This window comes from Periplaneta americana, chromosome 6 (genome assembly GCF_040183065.1).
Source record: "Periplaneta americana isolate PAMFEO1 chromosome 6, P.americana_PAMFEO1_priV1, whole genome shotgun sequence".
Classification (NCBI taxonomy): domain Eukaryota; kingdom Metazoa; phylum Arthropoda; class Insecta; order Blattodea; family Blattidae; genus Periplaneta; species Periplaneta americana.
The window spans coordinates 137896146-137921100 of record NC_091122.1 but is presented as its reverse complement, the minus strand read 5'-3'; the positions used below and the strand labels follow the sequence as shown (position 1 = coordinate 137921100).

At 36.8% G+C, this 24955-nt stretch overlaps 1 protein-coding gene across 1 annotated transcript in view; it reads right to left on the bottom strand.

The window, feature by feature from the left end:
* The window catches only part of T48 (FU domain-containing protein T48), a 66713-nt gene that overhangs the window by 40914 nt on the left and 844 nt on the right, over nucleotides 1–24955 (bottom strand). The window lies entirely within an intron of this gene.

Below are 24955 nucleotides of genomic sequence, written 5' to 3'. Positions count from 1 at the left end.
ACTATAAATAAGCCCCCTCAAAAAAAAAATAATAATAATAAAAAATTTAAAAAAATAAAAACTATATTCATAGACAATACACATAATTGTGATCGTAAATGAAGTTCTAATATTATACAACTCTTCATTTTCTCAAATACATAAAAATACTCTAATATAATTTGTCGTCTGTAAGTATGTGAAGTTAGTAGTTGTACGTACGTAGAACCATTTCGATACGACAGACATCTTGTAACAGACGATAAATGTAAAGATGCAATTTGGCCTTGTGCGGAAGACCAACGCATGACCTCACGCTACTATCTGCTTCGGTAATTTAACAGGGTGAGTGGTCCAGAAGATTGCGCAACGTGTGTGATATTTTGTCAGCTGCTACGATTGAAGGCAGCATGAAATGAACTAAGAGGCCGATTGTATACGCTCGAATCCACTGACTCCAGATTTTAATGACGATAAAATACCACTCTTTATTACTAAACGAACATAACATAAGAAATGAAACAATATTTTCTCAAAATTATGTCTTCACCATACGCAATGCTTCTAATAGTTCGGTGGGCTATATTTTTTCAAATTATGGCATGTAAAGAAAATAATATATAGTATTACCAGCAATGTACGCAAAGAAAATTAGCAGTTTATCGCAGATCTTGATTACATTGAAGCCAATGTGTAAACTTTCGTATTATCTTAAAATTACAACCTTCAACAATCCAGAAGTCAACAGTCAATGCTGTCAAGTGTATCTGTCGATAGGAGCCGGTTAAGTTACCAATTGTTTAAAGGGATCCGGAAGTTATTTAATTATCAAGGCTAAGTTGGCTTAGCTAAAGTAAGAGTTCCTTTCCATGGAACTGAAATAAATCGATCATGACAATTTACATAAACCAATAATTAAATTATCGTATCCCGTGCTCTACGAGCAGATGCGATCCGTAAATAGAACTTTCCCCAATGTTTCGGAACTACAAACATTGCAGTCATCGTTCAGGGGTTCAGTGGTCATCAGGCTAACCGGATCTGAAGTTGGCGGATTCAAACCCGGCCGAAGGCGATAACTATTCAAGGGCGATGAAATTCTTAGCATGGTTCCCTCGGGAAGGAAGAAAAGCTGTAGGGCCCGTGTCGCAGATTTGCAGGACAGAATGCGAAATCAAACTGTGGTAGAAAAGTGGGTGAAGAAAGAATAATGGTGAAAATGATCAGGAGGAAAAAAAGAAATTGGCTGGACCACTGGCTAAGAATAAACTGCCTACTGAAGGATGTACTGGAAGGAATGGTGAACGGAAGAAAAGTTCTGGGCAAAAGATATCAGATGATAGACAACATTACTTCTTAATTTAAATTCTGGTATCCGTCCCTGAGCACAAGTTCTACTCTTTCAGGGATGTGCTGAAGTTTTATCTGCATATATTATATTTTATGTTACAATTATTAGCAAAATAAACACATTTACATTAAGATATAATACAGGATGATTCAAAAGGTTGCGCACAAACTTAAGAAGCTTATAGAGGGGTCGAAATACAACAACTTTCGAAAAGGAACTTATGGTCCAGGAAGTAATCCTGAATAAGTGCACGCTTGGGAATGTCAGGAACTACATTGCAGATGTAAGCTTACTTGCAATGAAGCATTTGGCTCGATTCACTATGAAATGATGAAGACGTTTCTCTGTCACCACGTTTGAATGGAGTGAGGTACAAGGTCTTCATACGAGACGTTCTTACGTTCATCCAGAACTAGAGAATGTACCACTTATCGTGTGTCATCAGATGTGGATGCAACTAGATGGAGCATCTGCATACTTCTCCCTTCAAGTACGTCACATACTAAGTGACACATCCCGGACGTTGGATCGGAAGAGAAGGCCCACTTGATTGGTCATCCCGCTTTTCTGACCTGGTGCCTCTTACTTTCTTTTTTTGGGGGCATATCAAAAGCCTCTGTACGAGACACCAGCTCTCGACCAAGAAACACTTCTCGCCAAGATCTTGCAGCATTTGATGAGGTTCATGAGATGTGTGATGTACTTAGTAGAGTGCGCCAGAATTTTCTACGACGATGTTATGTCTATATTGGATGTGGTAGTCGCCAATTTGAATAACTTTTGTAAAAAAAAAAGTGTCCAGTAAACATTATCTCTGCTTAACTTAATGTGTGATTGTCCATTATGTAGTTCCTGACATTCCCAGGCTAGCACTGATCCAGGATTACTTCATAGTTCCTATTGTAAAGTTGTTATATTCCAAACCCTCTCTAAGCTCCTTAAGTTTGTGTGCAACCTTTCGAGTCACCCTGTATATGGATCATATACGGAGACTAAGAGAAAGGCGAGAAATATGAAAGACTGATGAATGCTGGATTTGCAGTGAAATACCTGTCCTTGAGCAGAACACTATGAATTAATGAAGTATTCAAGAGAGCGAAGACTTGGATAATTCATATACTTGTCTATCATTACAACTTAAAATCCCATAATTTGAAAAACAGCCTTGAAATGACAGAAACTTCATTATACAATCTACATACAGTACATGTTGAAACACTGATTTATTATCTATGAGTATTAATTCTAACAAGGAGAACCACACAATTCATTCCATGCTCGCTTTTAATGATCTGTGATTTGAAGAGTGAATTACCTAAATTCGTTTCCTTATAATTATACAGTTTCAGCATTTATAATTTTAATACAGATACTTTTATTAACAACTGAAACAAATGCATTTTTATGAACTTAATCAAATACGCGTAGTGAGGAAGATAAAAGTATTGTACTGATTTACTTGTTAGAATGAATGGACCGTTATGTGTCATGTGTAAAATGAGAGAATAATATTTTATTAATGGCTTGTGCATACCTGTGACTTAAGTTTTTAGGTAAATTCAAATGCTAAAATGCGACCCAACTACTGGACATGTTTCTTCTAAAAATATCTCCAGAATGCTTAATGTGAAATTCGTAGATGATCCAAATTAATAGATTTGTGGATAATAAGTACTGTATGGCTAGAATAGTTAATTAGGTATGAAAATGTAACAAATGGTGCCCCCTATTTAGTTAGGGCAGGACGGGGCCTAAAACTTCTATATAATAATATAATGATTCATGTAAGATGCGCATGCAGTTTACCGTCTGAGTGAAACTGTGCGCTTAAATTTTGCTACTGTTAATTCTTTAATATAAACCGTAAAAAAAGTTTTCCTTGAATCACCGAGCAGAATCAATTTGTTTAAACAATTAGCTTCGGGAATTCCACTTCCTCCAGATCCGATCATTACGAGAGAGACGTGGGACCTGGTTGAGACTGCCATATATTATTGTAAAAATTTTGACATTATTGAGAGCATAATAAAAGAGGTAGATGAAAATGAATCAGAAATCACTGTTGAACTGAAGGGTGCTAATATAGGCTTGACATAAAGGAGGGATTAATTTACATTGTCACATTTCAACTGCATTTCTACAGTCGCCACAGCGCTCGAACAAAATGATGTACAACTTGTCACATATATAAATAGAATATAAAATCTCTTACTATAGTCCCGTCGCTCTTATTTCCGGCAGCCAATCACGTTGCAGGTCGGCTACATTTAAACGTGTGCGTCGTGTGATTCGCTGATGATGACGTTATGCATTTCTTAATGCTCGATAAATACTTAATATAATCGCTCGCCATTTTGGCTCTTTCGTTGACATTAGCAGAAAGCACACGAGGACGTTATTTGCCGCTCAATTATTTGCTGAATTACAGTGCTTTTGATTTATTATCATAGCTACTACATGATAATGTTTAACGGTGCGGCAAATAGATTCCTCGTCTGGTAGCTCTGCAACGAAAGAACAAAAATGGCGATCGATACTACCTGTCTAGAATTTTATAGAGCCTTCACTTCCTAAGACGTAAGTAAAGAGGAGGAGTCACGCCGGGAATAACAGCGTCGCGACTATAGAACTTAAATCTGCGCCAGACGAAGTTGCAAAGACCGTAGTAGAAAATTTAAGTACCTACTACAAAAAAAAAAGTCCAGGTGCTTATACATTGCAACATATTGCCAATATCTTGTGTGGTAAAACGGAGAGCAAATTGTCGGACATTGAAGAAACATGTCACTGGAAGAAACAGCAAACTTTAAATATGCGCCAATAACGTCTGTTGTAGCTGAATGTTGTTTATCTCAGTACAAATCAATTTTTAGAAGCAACAGAGAATCGTTTGTGTATTCAAACCTTAAAATGATGACTGTTATACACTGTAATGGAAGGAATTAAGTTCAACTCGGAAACAGTTCCAGTCCACTAACTGAGGTGAGTTTCACATTTTTATTGCTCTGGTAGACTGCGTTAACTTAGACAAAATTAATCTATGAAAAAGATAATTCCGATTTCTTTTATTATTTCGTCATTTTCGTGAGGTTTTGGATAGCAAATATTTTCTGTGTTGCTAATGCATACATTAGTGTTTTAAATCCCATAATTACACACATATTTTGGATTTCTAATGCATAATTATCCGAGCCCTAAGGGTAAGTTACAATTTTCTTTCTTCAAAAAGCTAATACCTCTTCTAAGTATATAGACATTCGTTTCAGCATCACCTTTGCAAGAAACAATGTCTCACTTAAGTCAAAAGCAAGTGGAGATTTTAGAAAATCCCAAGAATTAAAATTGGCAACATGATAGGGTTATTATGTAAGTACAAATGAAGTCGGCTATAATTTTCTGCGCATATTTTACAACCACCTGTTCAGTAAACGCATGAGATCAATATTCTTACTGGCAACACTTTAAAAGTAGATCAAAATTACTAGAATTGGAAATACAATACTAACAATAACCTACTGTATTGTGACGAACCGGTCACAAGGCAGAGTTACGGTCATGACACGCTCTACATACTCTTCATAACATTAAAACAATGGCTTACCATAATGAAACCCACTGTGTCAGTAGCATTTCGGGTATTTTTAAGATCATTTTAAACATACAAGCGATAAGCCGGTGGTACGTAAATAATGCAGCACTGTTGGAATGAAAATGACAAAGGAGGCAGGAAACTTTTCCCGCCAGAGGTGACAGATCTGATAAGACGAGAAATGAACAACTTACTGCACTGCATATAATACAATAGATAGTAGGCCTTTATCGTGTGCATGTGCACATATGTGGTAAACTATTTTGTGTAATTCGTAAATATCTTAACAAAAGAGGTTCTCAATCATTCCATCGTTACGGACGGGAGATTCAGAGATAACACTTAAACTTTTAAAAGTGAAAATACAATGGTATCAAACTACAATTAATACTTTATTAATTAAACATACGTATGTAAAATGAATTAAATTATTACACTACAAACTTGTTTTATTTCATGATTGTTAAGTATATTATATGACTTTTGAAGGGAGTTACGGATTGGACTTCATTTTGGACATCACGGTATTGGTGCACTTAGTTTTGAGGTTTTTCTGTGAACTCTGAAGGAATTTTTCTTTGTCCTTTCAGTATATTAAATTTCATTTTCTTTTGATATGGGTAAAGAAGTTTTAACATTCTTTCTTTTTTTCTTATACAGCAAAATGTAAAGTTTAATGTTTGAGTGACATGTTACGGACGGGACGTTATGGATGGGACAAAAGGCTCAACAGCAATAACTCCATATAATTTAATATTATTTAAATTTTGTTTCATTAATGTACAAATGCATATAAAATAAAACTATGTTGGTAACATTAGCGCTAAGAGTTAGCATTGTAAAATTTGCTACTCAAGTTATTTATACTGAAATATGTTAGTCTGAAGTCCAGGAATTTCTTTGAACATTTATAGAAAATCCTATCTCCGACTTCCTTTAAGTCAAGTTCTTGTAGTAACCCTATCATTTCTGAAAACTTCACCACAAATTTCTTTGTTGTTTCCGTTTTGAAAACGTATTTCAAATCAGGTAGTAAACTTCAATGCTGTCGTCTTCTTCCACACCTCCTTGACTGACTACCACATATTTATGTTTTGTCTGCTTTTTGCTCTGACCTACATGCCCCATAAGTAGGCATTGTTCTCCTTTAACGTCGGCTTTTATAATCTTCTGCACCTCAATTTCGTCACCTTCATTATCTGTGTCTGCCTAAGTCACTTTAGACAATGTTTGAATTTATTCAAAATCAGTATCACTTTCTAAATTCACTGTCGTCACCTTCCTGCCGAGATTGGTATAAATGGAGCTCTGATATAGTTCTCCCAGTAACAATGCTGCTTTAGTACAGAGAAGCAGTCCGGCAGTAATGGCTTGACTGGACGTTTGGAATGGCGTTCAAATTTTTCCACCTTACTTGTAAGAAATCTCTGTATTGGTTTATCTCTGCACTGCTTACTGAAATTACTTGGATTGCCTTGATAACATCAGCACATGTCTTATGAAAAACTTCCACTGAAGAGACAAGTACGCGTCTTGCTTTCATTTTGGTGTAGATAGAGAGCAGTGTTTCTTTGCCACCTCTCCAGGAAAAGTAGCAATAGGTGGTGTAAGGGAGACTATTAAGTTAAAACCTAAAATATCTCGCTAGGTGAGTACGTACATAAAGATTTTATGAAAACATGTTGGTTTGCAGTAAATGTTAAAAATGGACATGGTTTTAAAGGTGTACAATAATGTTTTTTTTTTCTCGGAGAAGGGCCAGCAGGCAAGCACCGCAACCTTAGGCTTATTGTGCAACCTCCTCATATTGAAATTATTGTGGAAGTCCATTTAGGATCTTTCTCAAGCGCATGATTCACTGCATGGTGTCATCGCATCCAGTCCTGACTGGAGGAGACCTGATCCTCCGCTTTCCTATGATGTTGTTCTGCGGCCTCCTCAGATCGATGGCATCTGTTCGCAATTCATGTGCTTGAATCTGCTGCAGCCTTAACCAGAAGAACATGTCGCCAACAGTCCGCTGAAAAGCCCCTGAGACTTCGCTAGGTATGTGCAGCTTCCGTAGACAGATGCCGCCTATAGTTAGGTCCTGGAACCACGTCCGCCACGTCCTCCTAGTTGAGATGATTAATGGAATGATACTAATGAAGGTGAATTGAGTCCGAGGACCAACGCCGAAAGTTACCTAGCAATTCTGCTTCGAGTGGTTGAGGGAAAACCTTAGAAAGGGTAACTTGTCCCCACCAGGATTTGAACCCGGGCCCGCTCGTTTCACGGTTAAGAAAGTTAACCGTTACTCCACAGCGGTGGACACAATGATAAATCATATTATGGACGGGCAGTATTTTAAAATTCAATACAAATTTCATAGTTCGTATCAATCATAATTAATCTTTGTGGTTATGTTAAGATTAGATTGTTTGATATAAATGCACATTCAAAATAGTTTTTTTAATGTTCGTAATATACGTAAAGGAAAAATCCTTATCTTTTTGTTACGGACGGGACAATCTGTGTAGGTCTAATTCATTTGTGATTTTTATAAATTTTATTATTTTACAAACCACGAAAACTACACTATTGAGTAATAAATTAATAGTGTGTTTCCCTCTATTAATCAGTTGTTTAAAAAATGCGCCATTGTTATCGCTATAGGCCCACGTACTTAACCTTTCTGCACTTCAAGAATTGACATTACATATAGACTACTTACCAAATTCTAAGCACAAAAACATAACATTTCCAAAATTTTTCTTATTGACCAACACTTCAATATACTTTTAATACGAATAACGCAGAAAAGAAGTATATCTTGAAGATTTTTGTTTTAAAGTATTTGTCCACTTTGGCATGGAATGACCGTTCCGTTCTTAATGTTTTTTAATTACATACTGAGCAGATAAAGCCTGATTAATTACAGCTATGGAAGGAGAATCGTCCTGGATTTCAGAGGTATAGGCCTAAATATTGACACTGTAAATGAGCAAAGAGATCAGTGACACATGGGGAACCATTGTTGACGTTAGATTAAGAAAGCGGTAAGTCTTTTAAGCTACAGGTCGTTAAAGCTCACTGAAATAGGGAAGCCCTTTGTTATACTTTTCGCGCTGATGTTATTTCCTGTTGTAGAATCTAGTATCCTTTCATTACTTCACTTCCCTACCGTCTTCTCAGTCCCGTTTCTGGAGACGTAATGGCTGCAGGAGGTCAGTCGAGGTCAAACCTCTCGGTGTTAATACCTCGAAGGATGTGAAGTGCATGGGAATACTGCGTTGCGATCTACTGAAAGTATGACAAAGGAATTTTTGTATTGTAAATCTAAAAGTCGATGGTTTCGTCAAAATAATGCGTTGGTTTTCTGCGTTCAGTAATCCAAATACAGCATATACCCCAACATTTCCATAACTCTTTAAAATGTATTTCTTATTCATGTCTTCATTATGGAATTGTTCATCGTAAATAAGTGTTAAAAACTGCATTTCAACATGCCATACAATATTATTTCATTGCGTCTCCCTAACAAAGATACACTTATCTTTCAGTTACCGATTTAAGTAATACCAATAGTAGTACCGGTAATAATACGAGTAGTACAATTTTATATTTACTTTCTCGTTACACAAGTACAGGTATAAGCGGTATAACGAGAAAGTATTGTGAATCACACAGACGTCCTGGATTTCCCAGTTTGTTCCTGGATTTTAATGATGTGTCGTGTGTCCTGTGTCCTAGATTGAGTTATATTTGTTCTAGAATGTCAAAAAAAAAAAAAAAAAGAATATAAAGAAAAAAAATAATTTTCTCGCCCATTTCTAGTGATGTAAAAAAATTATTTTAATCCGTTTAAATTTATATAGGCCTACATCGGTTTTTATGGGTTTAAAACCCTGTTTACTAGGATTAATTGGATTTATTGAATGCAATCCAAACATCATATATGTCATACACATCCGGGCGTTCTACTTCTGTGTGCTAGGCTCAGGGTTGTTGGTATATGCTGCTGGTCGTTGGTTGTCTTTTTTTATTGGGTTATTTTACGACGCTGTATCAAAATCTCAGGTTATTTAGCGTCTGAATAATATGAAGGTGAAAGTGCCGGTGAAATGAGTCCGGGGTCCAGCACCGATAGTTACCCAGCATTTACTCGTATTGAGTTGAGGGGTTGAGGGAAAACCCCGGAAAAAACCTCAACCAGGTAACTTGCCCCGACCGGGATTCGAACCCGGGCCACCTGGTTTCGCGGCCAGACGCGCTGACCGTTACTCCACAGGTGTGGACTTGGTTGTCTTGTTTGTACACAAATCCATAATAGAGCTGATGGATCAGTTCAGTGCGACGCTTGTAGTCCGTAACCAGTCGTGTAGTGACACTGTACTGTGAAGCTCGTGAGTACAATGAGACCTTGTTCAAGCATTTGGAATCATTTTTAAAAGCAGTCTGTGGTGGAAAGGCTTATGTTCTGGACAGGCTTTATATTCAATTGCTTCGCCAATATTAAATGTGCCACCTTCTTCGGCTGCATGCCAAAGAAACTGGTCCGCTCATGGCAACATTCATACAAAACTCAGAAATAGGCGTGAAAGGCTGGAGAAACTTGTAATGGTAAGATGGAATCTTAAGTTCACTAATTCTGAACCAGTGAATCCAGAGCCTACAATATCTGATGAAGCAACTACTGAGGAAGATCAATGTAGTAACAAGAAATAGGGAAGATATTTGGTTTCTAGTTTATACGAGTACTTCCGCAACCCTATTATTTATTACTTCACTCGTACTTAGCATCAAGAATTTTTCAAGTAAAGTTCGGACAAGATTTATTTTCTCCTCATTCTATTATATAAATTCAGGTGTACCTCAAGGTTCAGTCTTAGGCCCTATACTATATACAGTTTATAGAGCTTATTTCCCAATTTCTAATAACGTATTGGTGGCTACTTTCGCTGATGATACTGTTATTCTTGTTTCAAATTGAAGATACATCAACAGCATCTGAAAACCTGCAGAATGAATTGAAAGAAACAGAAGACTAACTAAATGGAGAATACAAGCGAGTGAAAACAATAAGTTCATGTTACTTTCGGAACCAGAATTGAAAACTGTCCTCCTGCAACACTTTACAACAAAGAACTTCCCGAAGCAGATGATGTTAAATATTTAGGTATGAATTTAGATCGCCGATTAACATGGCGTAAACACATTGAAACTAAACGTAAATAATTAAATTTTAAAACATCAAAAATCTATTGGTTATTGGGACCTAAATCAAAACTGTCATTAGAAAATAAACTTCTTGTTTATAAAGTCATACTAAAACCAATCTGGACATACGGCATCCAACTGTGGGGAACTGCTAGTAACTCAAATATTGAAATACTGCAGAGGTATCAGTCTAAAACTTTACGTTCCATTGTCACTGCACCATGATATGTCTGTAATGATGTCATTCATCGTGACCTCAACATTTCAACTGTGAAAGAAGAAATCTCTATATTCAGTAAAAAAATACCTGCACCGATTAAGTCAACATCCTTGATAATAGTCAAACAATAAGAAAACTTAAAAGAACCAATGATCTTGACCTTCCATTCATTTTTACTACAGCTACACTCAGGGACAAAAAAAAAACCGGGCACTTTAATATTTGCTGGTATTTTGCAAAACATTATCTTCTCATACAATATTATGGTAGCCATCTATTGTTATGGAGACGTGTATACATTGTTGATTGTTTTTTTGTTTTATAAACAAGCCATTACAACCAAATATTCCAATTTTGCTTTCGGAGTCTCAGCTATAACAATTTTGTGCTTCATTATCGTTATCATTCGTTATTTCTTTATTTTTACATTTTCTGAGTTTAAGTGGGGTTGTAACATTTGTCTTAAAACAAGATGCGACCTGAAGATGTGGCTCGAGCTGTAGCCCTTTACGATGATGGACGCAGTGTACGTTACATTGCAAATGTTATGAATATGGCTAGAAGCACAACCCATGATGCCAAAAAACGGTATAGAGAGACCCTAGAATATACCAGAAGACCAGGTTCGGGTCGTCCAAGAGCTACAAATCCAAAAGAAGACAGGTATATGGTGTTGAGAGTTCTTAGGGAGCGCAACCTGCCAGCTTCTAGTGTAGCCCAGCAATTTGTTAACATGCATGGACGCCCAATTTCGGCCAAAACAATTAGAAGGAGGTTGAAAGAAAGTGGACTGATATCAAGTAGACCTGCAACTGGTCCCAGACTTCTCAGGATGCATCGAGTTGAACGACTGCGTTTTGCGAATGATCACAGGGATTGGAGAAATGGACAGTGGAGCTGTGTTCTGTTCACCGATGAGTCCCGTTTCAATCTGTGCTCACCTGATGGACGTGAAAGAGTTTGGAGAAGGAGGGGAGAATGATTTTCACACTGTTGCATTTCCGGAAATGTGCCGTATGGAGGTGGAGTGATGGTTTGGGCAGGAGTGTGTACGGATGCTCGTACAGAGTTGGTTTTTGTTGAAAATGGAAGACTAACAGCTGATAGGTATATAAATGAATGTTTGGCTGATCATGTTGTGCCATTTGGCCAATTTGTAGGCGATAATTTTGTTTTAATGCATGATAATGCACGACCGCATATGGCCCATGCGGTCGGAGATTATCTCCAAGAAGTGGGAATCCATGTTCTTCCATGGCCAGCAAGGAGTCCAGACATGAACCCAATTGAACACGTGTGGGACATGCTGGGACGGCGTGTTAAGAATAGACGACCGAAACCAGAATCGTTACAAGAGTTGAGGCGAGCACTTTGCGAAGAATGGGAACTTATTCCTCAAGAAGACATTGCATTGAGAGCATGCCAAGACGTATGGATACAGTTATTCAAGCCAGAGGGGGTAATACCCGTTACTAAAAAGAGTTTTTAATGTTTAAGGCACCATAAAATGAAAAAACAGTTAGACCAAACGATGCCATAGTTATATGCCCTTTGTAATTTTTTGTAAATTTTCTCATCAGAAATTTTTTTTTCAAATGTTGTCGTATAAGGTGCTAAATGAAACATTATTTTGTTTAAATGGGTTTTGTTTCATTTTGAAATAATTGGCAACAAAATACAAGCAAATATAGAAGTGTCCGGGTTTTTTTGTCCCTGAGTGTATTTTAAGCATTGTTATTTTTTTTGGAGTGTTGTCATGGGATAACATCTCCACTCATGTCATATTCTTTTATAATATTTACTTATTGTCTATTGTATACAGATTGTAAAAGTGGCATAAGTGTTAAATAAAAAAAAATAATAACTAATTATGGTGGTTTTCAAAATGACAAGAGAAAAGGTGTTTATTATTTTTAAGTTTTATTCTTCTTACTATTAGTGTTGCTATGTTACATTTGTAGCATGTATTGTGAAGAAAATTTACTTTCAGTTTTTCTAGCTCAAAAGTATTTAATTTAGAGAAGACGAAAACTAAGAGTTACGTTATTATTATTATTATTATTATTATTATTATTATTATTATTATTATTATCATTATTATTCCTATTATTATCTGTTTGTATTCTCACTTTTATTATTAATATTTGTGTCAAGAATCTTTTTAATTTGAGAATAAAACCAATTAATCCAATAAAACGTGAAGGTTGTACAGAGAAAACATCCCAATGAAATTAGGTCAGAAAACACACACACACGATATAGTCAAAAGTCGGGAATATCATGTACTGTATAATAATGATTTTTTCAGACAGATTCCCTGACCATTCCTTGTAGATGCTTTTCTCGTACCGTTTTTTTTTTTCAGTAGCTTGGTGTAGTACTGTGCGTTGTTACTCGCAAAAGTTAGGCCTACACATTAAAGTCTCGGTCAATCCCGAGTCATGGTATTTTTATTATACTGTTCTCCTTAAGGACACTAGTTGTAATCTTTAAGTTCCTACATCAGTTCCAAAACTTGCCTTATCCTGATGTGTTTATTCCAAACAGAAGCGTACGTAAGGATGGGGTTACCGGGTTAGAACCTCCCCTTGAAGTTTTTTAAAAAATGACATATTTAGATTTGAGTATTTTTTTTTATCTATAATCGTTTTATCTTCTCTAATCTTTTACTATCAGAGTAACAAAATCTACATCGACGTAAGGCATAGATCTCCTACACATCCTTCAATATAATCCCTGTGGTTGGTGCTGCGGCACGTTCGAATTACAACAATGCTATTTTTATTATAGAGAGACCTACTGCCTAGTACCGATCTTGTAATAAAATGAAGTCGACACAATATGAAATTGAAAAGGTTGTTTTGACAGTTCTGCAGTTCAGATGTTAAATATTGTGCATTGTCGATTTTAAAATAATTTTAACATCGGTATTCACCCGTTCGATAGTTTGAGTTCTGACTTCATTGCGATATGTTCGTTTCACGTTGTGTGCATTTGACAGTTCATATTTTTAATATAAACTTCACATTATCGTTCCGGGTTCTTTGATATGTATAAGCGATCGCATTTAAGCTCAATTTCACAACTTTTTATCGAAAAGTCGTGTAGTGATTCTCGCGAGGTTAGTGAAAAATTCACACTGGCAAATGTTCCTTCGCAGCCGCAACGTGATGATGTCGAGAATGTTCTTCCAGGAACTAGTGTCACATCCCTTTGTGAAAACTCAGCTAATAATAATAATAATAATAATAATAATAATAATAATAATAATAATAATAATAATAATAATACTTACTTACTGGCTTTTAAGGAACCCGGAGGTTCATTGCCGCCCTCACATAAGCCCGCCATTGGTCCCTATCCTGTGCAAGATTAATCCAGTCTCTATCATCATATCCCACCTCCCTCAAATCCATTTTAATATTATCTTCCCATCTACGTTTCGGCCTCCCTAAAGGTCTTTTTCCCTGCGGCCTCCCAACTAACACTCTATATACATTTCTGGATTCGCCCATACGTGCTACATGTCCTGCCCATCTCAAACGTCTGGATTTAACGTTCCTAATTATGTCAGGTGAAGAATACAATGCGTGCAGTTCTGTGTTGTGCAACTTTCTCCATTCTCCTGTAACTTCATCCCTCTTAGCCCCAAATATTTTCCTAAGAACCTTATTCTCAAACACCCTTAACCTATGTTCCTCTCTCAAAGTGAGAGTCCAAGTTTCACAACCATACAGAACAACCGGTAATATAACTGTTTTATAAATTCTAACTTTCAGATTTTTCGACAGCAGACTGGATGATAAAAGTTTCTCAACCGAATAATAACAGGCATTTCCCATATTTATTCTGTGTTTAATTTCCTCCCGAGTATCATTTATATTTGTTACTGTTGCTCCCAGTTATTTGAACTTCTCCACCTCTTCAAAAGATAAATTTCCAATTTTTATATTTCCATTTCGTACAATATTCTCGTCACGAGACATATTCATATACTTTGTCTTATCGGGATTTACTTCTTTACTTGCTTCCAGTAAAATTCCCGTGTTTTTCCTAATCGTTTGTGGATTTTTTCCTAACATATTCACGTCATCCGCATAGACAAGCAGCTGATGTAACCCGTTCAGTTCCAAACCCTCTCTGTTATCCTGGACTTTCCTAATGGCATACTCTAGAGCAAAGTTAAAAAGTAAAGGTGATAGTGCATCTCCTTGCTTTAGCCCACAGTGAATTGGAAACGCATCTGACAGATACTGACCTATACGAACTCTGCTGTACGTTTCACTGAGACACATTTTAATTAATCAAACTAGTTTCTTAGGAATACCAAATTCAATAATAATATCATATAAAACTTCTCTCTTAACCGAGTCATATGCCTTTTTGAAATCTATGAATAACTGATGCACTGTATCCTTATACTCCCATTTTTTCTCCATTATCTGTGGAATACAAAATGATAATAATAATAATAATAATAATAATAATAATAATAATAACAACACACATTAATACACATAATTTTAAATGAAATGAAATTATGGTTCATTTAACGACGCTCGCAACTGCAGAGGTTATATCAGCGTCGACGGTGTGTCGGAATTTTGTCCCGCAGGAGTTCTTTTACATGCCAGTAAATCTACTGACATGAGCCTGTCGCATTTAAACACACTTAATTGCCATCGGCCTCGGCAGGGATCGAACCCGCAATCTCGAGCATAGAAGGCCAGCGCTATACCAACTACGCTACCGAGGGCGACCATAATTTTAAACACCGATAATGTAAATTGTACACAAATTTTAATAATGACCCCCTCTCTTGACAAAATTTTCATACGCCACTGATTCCAAATGTTGCGTTATCCAATAGCCCATTCCAAAAGTTTCCTTCTCCAAATTTAATTTATATCTCGTGTCTATATTATTGGTATTACCCTCATTTTCATTTCGGAATACTTGTTTTTAATATTATATCTTTCAAAATAACACAATCCTTTGGTGAGATTCAACAGAAAATATGGTAAACAGTTTTTCTTAAATACCTGAAAATTTGAAAAAGTGGACAAGGTAGGTTTTGAGAGGATTCCAGCTTAAGAAAAAAGCATTGGTCTTATGAGACTTGCCTAAGTACACTGTTGCGGACAGTCGCCTTCATGATGCTACCAAACCATTAGTGACATGCCATTCCGTTGTGGCAGCTAACATTCCATTCTGGAAACTAAAAAATCCAACACTGAAACAGTTTCTTGAAAAATACTGCTACTAATTAGTCCCTTCTGAGTCAAGAGTGCGCAAAAATTACTTAGATACAACCTACAATAGCGCTATGTACAGAATTCGACAAGATATTGGACACTCGCATATCTGGATATCAGTTGGCGAAACGACTGACGATCTTGGTCGATACATTGTGAATTTAGTTGTCGGCAAACTGAATCCAGATGCGCCATCATGAGCTTACCTGATATGCAGAAAGCAACTTCCTAAGGCAAACCAGAAAACAATTGCACAATAATATGTCAACAATGGACGGAAAGTACTATATCCAAATAATGTTGACGAAAAATAATGTTGGTGCCACGGCATACATGGTTGCTCTAATGGCGTTGCTCAGCGTGTCCTATCCTTTTATGTTACATCCGACATGTCTTGCCCATGGTATATGAATCGTGTAGCAGAACAAGTAAGGGTAGAATTTTCTAGGGTCAATAAATTAATTTCTACGGTGAAAAAAGTTTTCGTTAAGGCACCGTCAATGATACAGGCTTTCAGAGTAGAGCTCCCAGATATTCCTCTGCCACCACAATCAGTTTTTACCCGATGAGGTATAGGTTAAAAGCAGCAGAGTAAAACATCAATTTAAGCAAAGGGGCTATAATACACTGCAATTTTACTGGGCTAACGGCTTCGGCAGCTGGGTACTAGTTCTAGTGAGCGCACTGTTTATAAAATTAACATGAAGACGTGAGATATTTACTCTTCCTACCATTACAATTCACTCTGGCACAACCTCCTGATTGAATGCGCAGAAACGTATTATGACATGCCCTATATTATTCGTCATAATATTCGTCAAAGTTAACTTAGTCTATCTAAAGTTGAAGGAATGCTAATTAAATTATACAGCTCCTTTATTAAATTACATGAATGATGGATCAATATATTATGAATTTTATACAGGATAGATTTAAAGTGCTGGTTTACCACAGAATAAATGGACCGCTCATCATCCTCTCCACATCTGGTATGTTCTCTCTACAGAATGTTAATATTTCTAATTTTATGTTCTATGTAATCTAATCTCATTTGCATGACTACTTTTCTTCTAACTTTCTCTGTCGCAAATTCATTGATTCATCTTCGTAGTTTCTGGTATCCAAGAGGACAGTCTGCAATGATAACTTTTCGCAATACGAGTACATCAGCAGTGGCGTAGCATAAAATTTTGAGCAGGGGAAGCTAACTCATGTTCTTTCATGTATACAGGGTGCGAATTAATGGGGGATGGGGGGATCCCCCCCCCTGTTGGAAAGTTATCCCCTCTCATAAATTCATATTAACATCCCTGCCTGGGATAACTTCTATCCCCCCCCCTCACAAAATATAATTGTTGTAATACGAATATACTGTGTAACGTATAAACAAAGCAAAGAAAATAATATTTATGTATTATCATCACCGACAAGCTGACAACAATAAAAAACTTAGGAATTACACATCTTATCTTTAACCTGCTCATGGATATAATTATAAATTGGATTTGAGGCAGGTGGGATATGATTGTAGAAACTGGATTAATCTTGCTCAGAATAGGGACCGATGGCGGGCTTATGTGAGGGCTGCAATGAACTTCCGGGTTCCTTAAAAGCCATAATATATATTTTAAGCTGCAGGCCTAATAAATCGCATGAAAATTCGGGTACTGTTGTAACATTCATCTAAGAATGTATTGTGCATTAGTTACTATTTTCATTATTATTATGATCAAGATGCAAGACAAATAACTCAGTGCGACCAAGCATTGAGCCGTATCGAATGAGGATAATAATAATTTTATGTATGGTATTCTCTATTTAGGATTCTATCTCCCCCTCATCAGAAATCTTAATTCGCATCCTGCATGTACATATGAGAAAACGTATTACAAAAATATAGTCTTAAAATAAATAGTAGTCAATGTCAAGTCAGCAGTCCGAAGATTGGTTGAAAACTCGTAACACCAATAAGGCATGACCTCAAATGGTACGTAGTAAAATATGATTTCACGGTTTACACATAATATCTCTAACAAATAGACACGTATACCTATAACATTAGCTTACTTCATGTTATATTTAGAGAAATTACAATATTAACGGTCAATAGATACAGTATTTGTATAATTGAGCCGTTCAAAGCAAAAGTAGTGTAAAGTAAAAATTCAGTAAAATACAGCGCAAAGTAACAGTTACTATGTCCTTCGTCCTATCCACTGACTACTAGTAGTTTAAATAAATTGGATATTAATTGTTACTTTGTGCTGTATTTCACAAAATAACCCTCATTACCCCTTTTTGATTTGACAGCGTTTGTTTTTTAAATTACACTTTTTTTTTTCGTAAGTCAGTCTTGATAATGGAATTGTCCTGAAAAATTCAAGTAAATTAGTGTCAGGAACTGTTATTTCACTCATTATTTATTATATTAGCCACAATGCACACTAACCAAAGAGTTTGTAATACTTATATATTACAAACTCTTTGACACTAACACTTCAACTGAACACAACTCACGAAAGGGATAATTCAGAAACTATTTCTTTTTTTTTTTTTTTCAATGTCAAAGCTAGTTTTTTTTTTGCGAGCCTTGCGACCAGGGTAGTTTGTAGAAAGGGATGGAAAATCTGCGGGGTAGGTTACACAGAAGAATGCGTGAAAGAAAGCAGCCTGTTTGTAATTCAGTGGAGAGGATTGGAAACTGGTGTGTATAGGCTTCATGTTTACTGCTGCATCACAAATCATCCTGAGCTGCCGCATCACAATATTTAACGCGCAAATATAAATTGTATTAAAATTAATAAATAATATTGTTCATAAACTGCAGGTTTATTACGAAATTATTATTAACTGGGTAAGCTGAGCTTTTTAGCTTACATTGACGCTACGCCACTGTACATCAGAACTCAGATGTTCTGCATACCGACGTCTAAAAACAGAAGATGAGCTTGTTTTCATAACTTCAACAATATAAGGAATGTAACCATCGTCGATTTCCGGTCACTATTATGAGAAAGGAAAATATAGGTCTATAGGAGACAAGTAGCAATGGCTAACAAGAAATTATATTACGAACGCAGTATGGTGAGCAAAACGATTCCAAGATAGTAAGATCTTCTAGTAGATTATACTCACATGGGAAAATTACATTAATTTCTTGAAAAAATTACTTGCGACATAATATGAGGCAACAGACGGAAGTGGAATGCGAACTGCAGTCTCTTGACTATTCACTTAAGACTATAGTAGGTTCTACTAAAATGATACTACGATTTTATATTTCACATGACTCACTAATTTCATTACCTTCAACGGTTATATCATAATTCTCAATCTTCGTTAAATGTCGATTGTGAGAAATAAGCATTACAAATTCATAATTAGAATTGACTGTATTACAACATTTCGTATTCGATAGCTGTGAAGTGACTAATGGACAATGATTATCTCGTAAAGAAGTATAACATTACATTAAATGGTTTCTTTGCGGCTCAATAGTTAATCTCGGACTGAAGTAGTGTCGAACTTTTACTTTCTCAAGCGTAAGTAATCTACATAAAATAATTGATGTTTTCGTATATCTTTCACTCCGTAAGCTTATACTAAAATGTCAGGTTTGGCGGGTGTTCACAGTACAAAAATGTTATGAGTTAGTTGCAGTGGTGTGCAGCTCTTGCAGGAACGTGTGTGACTAACATCAATATGAAGATGTATGAAAAAATCTCTCCTTTAACATAGCTATTATACACGGATTAAGAAACAGAAACTTTCTCCATCTAGTGTGAGTGAGGAAGCTGCAAGCTGTTGTGTTTGTAAGGGAAGTGTTCCCAGCAGAAACAGCATCAACAGAATGTAGTTTCTTCACTTCAAACAGCTAAATATTGACATCTGACAACTATAGGCCTAATATCGACTAATAATTACAATAACAAAATCCGATAGAATGGAATTATTCTTCAAATCCTCAAATACATTTATAAGTGAATCAATGAATGCATGACTAAATAAATAAAAATACCATTGCTCTGGAAGTTATATTCTTATTTACAGAATATTTTTTTTCTTGTGCTCATGCCATACATGCGAGAGAACTTACAATATAATTTAGGCTATGTGAATTATCCTTAATTGGAGTATAGAGGTATATCATCAAACCGGTACTATTAGCACAGTCTATTGCAATGGTTATTAATGTATAGACAGAACACATACGACGAAAAACACTGCATTAATAGTAACAGCGTCCACACCTGTGGAGTAACGGTTAGCGCGTCTGCCGCGAAACCAGGTGGCCCGGGTTCAATTCCCGGTTGGGGCAAGTTACCTGGTTGAGTTTTTTCAGGGGTTTTCCCTCAACCTATTATGAGCAAATGCTGGGTAACTATCGGTGCTGAATCCCGGACTCATTTCACCTGTATTATCACCTTCATCTCGTTCAGACGCTAAATAGCCTAAGATGCTGATAAAGCGTCGTAAAATAACCTACTAAAAAAATAGTAACTGTTTTTGTAAAATTATGAAGAAATGTCACCCAGATGTTGCTCAGTCAGCAGCTGGTCGGTCTTCGCCCTAATGGGCTGTTCGCACCACGAACTGGAATTACCGATCAAACCGTTAGTGAGAAAAAAAAAGTCAGAGTAATTTTCAATTCCTATTGCTTTTAACTGTCATATGCCAAAATAGTCGGGACGAAAATGGTTGCGTCTCTCCTGTCACGAATTGGTCTTACTGAGAGAAATTGAGAATGCCCTCACAATATTTAAAACTCTCAATGGTTTGAGATACCTCTGATAGAGGTTCTAGCCGATATACACACATCTATTATGAGGCAGTACATCTCACTTGACGATATGTGTCAGAGGAAGAATAATTAGTGTACAAAAAAAAATTGTCATGCTTTTTTTATTTTTCCACCTGGATATATAATATGAATGCCCTAAATTCAAATCTGGTTTCAGTTTTACTCTATCGGGCTAGGTTTTGAACAATATCAAAACAAATATAGTGATGTACCTAACAATATTATATTCGGAAAACGTATTGTGTGTCTTTCACGCGTTAAATTTTATATTACCTTGTTACATGTTTCGGTCTGCAATTGGCCATCTTCAGAACTGGTTGTTGCTGGTCTTGGCGCCTTTTGTTTTGTTTCCTGTGGGGGTGTGTTTGTGTAGTGTAATGTGGAGTCAAGGAGTGTGTGTGTTCTGAAATAGAGTTGTGTTGAGAATTTCATTTGGATGTGTTTTTGTGTGTCTGTATATTTCGTATTGTTCTAGTGTGCTCATTTGTTAGTCTCTATGTTTAGTTTTTCTCGCAATTTGAAATTGTATGTTACACAGATCTTCTGGAATAAATCTCTCTAATTCGATTTATTCGTGATTTTTGTGAAATAAAAATTTTCTTACTCCATAGCTCCACTTCAAAGTAGACATTTCATTGTAGCTAAATCTTGAGCGCTAGGTGACGTCAGTGGTTGTTAGAATAAAATTAAATTAAGAACGGCTCTCGTATACGGCAAACTACAAACACTGATCACTACAGACGAGTTTGATAGCGAGAACTTCATTAGGAAAGAAGAAAACGTATTTGATCTGAAAGGAAAAAATTTTCTTTTGCAACATTTAAAATGTTTGAAGTCACTCGTTGTAATGTGTAAGAACACGTAAAGCAAGTCGTCTGTGTAAATAATTTTGTAATTTTCACTATTTATTTATAGATGTGTACATACATAGATTGTGTACAGTTACAATGTTCACGTGTAAAACAAGTAGGCCTATTGAATAATTTCAAGGAAAAAATTATTCCGGGGCCGGGTATTGAACGCGGAAACTTTGGTTGAGCGCGTCAACGCTCTACCCAGGAACTCTACCAGACCCCGGCTCAATTATTCCCTTTTTTATCCACATACCTCAAGTGGGTTGACAAGCCGTCAAAGACCCAGCATTGAGTGCACACTTTTTCTGTGTGACTTCAGGACCCCTTCAGACGAGGCCACTTAGCAGCGCCACTAGTCGCTCGTTAGTGGCGTTTCGAACGCGCATTTGAAGAACTGCTTCGTTCATTCATTCATAGTGTTCTGCCTAAGGGCAGGTCTTTCACTGCAAACTCAGCATTCTCCATTCGCGTAGGTTATTCTGCGTCGATAGCGGCCAGAGAGATTGGAGTCCCACTGTCAACTGCTAAGCAGTGGGATTAATTTTTTTATTGAATATGGTGAAGTTGTGAATCGTCCCATTCCTGGTAGGCCGCGCATCTCTACAAGGGAAGAGGACGCCATGTTATTGAGAGAAGTTGAGAACCACCCCTTTAGAACTGCCTCTCAACTCAAGATGGCGTCCAACTTTCCAGGTTCCCCACACACGTGAGGAGACGTTTTAGAGAGTGTGGCATACGGTATCGTCGAGCTGTGAGGACAGAACATTTGACGATGGAGCATGCCGTGGACCTTCTAGCGTATGCTACTCTCCGACAGGACTTCGATTGGAGAAATGTCATTTTCTCCGACGAGGTAATTGTCTCCAGTAGCAACGATGGCCCTGTCCTAGTTTATCGTAAGGATGGCTACCGATACTATGAACGCTTCGTGAGATGACTTAACAGGTCGGGACGCGTGAGCGTCGCGTGCTGGGGGTGGATGTCATACGATGAGGCAGGACTTCTGGAGCGCATCTACGGTCGGTTTACGGCAGAAGTCTACGAACACATTTTGGCAAATATAATAATCCCTTTCGCCCGAAATTGATATCTAGAAGGAATACTTTTCTTCCAGCAAGATAATCACCCGGTACACAGTGCCAACCAGATTCAAAGATGGTTTACGAGGAGGCCTGATGTCGACATGATTGAAAATTTGTGGGCTACAGTCAAACGGATACTACGCTCTAATTGGGCAGAACAACCACCCGTTCGGACAGCTGACGAATTGTGGGACAGACTTCTAGATGCGTGGGAGAAGGTGGCCATGAATTTAGACCTGTTCCATAATCTTGTGGACTTCATGCCACGTAGAATGAGGGTAGTTGTTGACGCAGGTGGTTTGTAGACGAAATACTAGTCCTCACCACAGGCCCTTTTTTGTTAATATATTAACAAATTATTTGTTTTTTGTTTATTTATTTATGTTTGATATGCATCCGATTTTTTTTTGGATGTGAAACAAGTATTTTTGTTTACACAGGCCAGGTCTCACTTATTAATAGCCCACAGGTGATGGGCAATAATATTTTTACAAGGCAGGCATAACGAAGTTTATTAACAAATGCTATTTCACATTTAAACTAATACATTAATTAAAAACTAAAAAAAAAAAAATAATAATAATTTTACCGTACCGGGAGGCGAACTCACAGCTTCTGGGAGGGATGTCAGATATCTTACCACTGAGCCACACATAGCTCTAAGATTAGCTAAATTGTAGACGGACTAGTTTCAATGAAGAGACACCACGGCAATGCCCTTGAAGTGCAGTATGTTTACACGAGTGAACCGCGCGATAGAACTTAGTATTTCTATCGACCAAGAGTCGGTCCATTCTTTTTTGCTGTTAAGTGGTGGATTTCTATCGACCAAGAGTCGGTCCATTCATTTTTGCCGTTAAGTGCTGGGTTCCTTTCAGAGTTGAGTGAAAATGTTCGTGATCGAGTTGCTAACTTGCCTTCCACCGTGGCAAACCGAGTTCGGATCCCCGTCTACTTCAGGGTGGAATTTGTGATGAACAATGCGAGTGCTGAGGTTTCCCCCCCCCCTGCGACTCTCCTGTCCCCCCCCCACTCCACAATCACTCTTCGCCCGGCGAGGTCGTGACTCAGGACACCAGAAAAATAAAAAAATAAAGGCTGGAAATTTGAACAAATTGTACACAGTTGCATTTAATAGTGGTAATAAAACAGCTAACGTGAGTTAATCATCCTTTCACCTATGGCCTATCTCAGAAAATATGGTTACTTTCATTGATTATAGTTCACGTTAACACTTCGTTTGTTAAAAACATAAAATTGTTTAGTCACACGTTAAAAAAAGAAAGGACAGACGGCCCCGTTTCGACGTGATGTTACGTCTTCATGGTTACTTTGCAAAGTTTTCATGGCGTGAATATTGGGGAGTTCATCTGTTATTAACACGCACTTTATTACTACCTGTATCAGTTAGTCGATGCATAGATAAAGTATCGCAATAATTCAAAAATAAATTTTGGAACTAGGAAAAGAATATACTTTTGTGGCAACCCTGAAATTCGAAAACAGACTTTCGTATGACGTCTGTCTGTATGAACTTCAATTGCAAGCTATTAAACATTTTGTTTATATTCAGTTATACATCCGTAAAATATGCACGTGAAATGTACAAATTCTTTCTCATTCCAAAAGCATTAAAATTTATTTTAAAATTCTAGGTTAATAAAAAACGTTATTAATTGCAAAACTGCGAGAGCAACGATTTTTCTTCACTGTTAGTGACACGAAATTGTTAATTAATAACAATATATTTGCACGAAGTGTTGTGTGTGTCTAATGTCTACTCACTTCACTTAACGTGATTCGGGTTCCACATACTGCGAACAGAATTAAAAACTGAAATATCTTTCAAATAGAAAACTTTACATAAATACTTACACAGATTGGCACTTGGCACACATTTATGCGAACCGATAGCGTAAAAATGTCTATTTCGGCAAAGTAGATTACGTTTTCAGAGGCAGTGGTCTATTTGACGTTAATCGAATTAACACTTCACTGACTTCACACATTACGTCGCCGCTACAATTCATTAAAATGATACGTTAACTCGTTTAGATCTATTCTGCTCTCGATAGATAATAGGGTTTAAAAGGACGAGTCAGCAACTATGGCTATTTGCGCTTTTATCAATAATTATTAAAAAGAAGAAAAAAAAAACAATACCATAAGCTAAAATCCGAACACGAACTAAAAAACGTTGCCACACTTCTGCTCTTGAGAAATTGTTGAGTTAATTTTATCTTTTAATTTTCCAGAATTTGTTCGCCTATGCGTGCCCTCTGAGTTTCGGCTATGCTATGGCGATTTACGATGGTACACCATAATGCGTACATAGCCGTTTTATCACATATTTAATTCACGGAAAAATAACTTTTACTTCATTTTTTGTATTGTATTTTGGGTCTAAGGAAAACATTAATCTTTTATAGGACTACCGTGGATCACTGTAACTTAGCCGAAATGGATTTTCTCTGGACTAAATTTATGCTAAAACGATTACTCTGCCAGGTTAAATAAACCATTATTATTATTATTATTATTATTATTATTACCGTGGCTCAGTGAAGCTGTTACGAGTTTTCTTTAGCCTACAGAAATCTTTCTATATACCCTACGATTGATAAT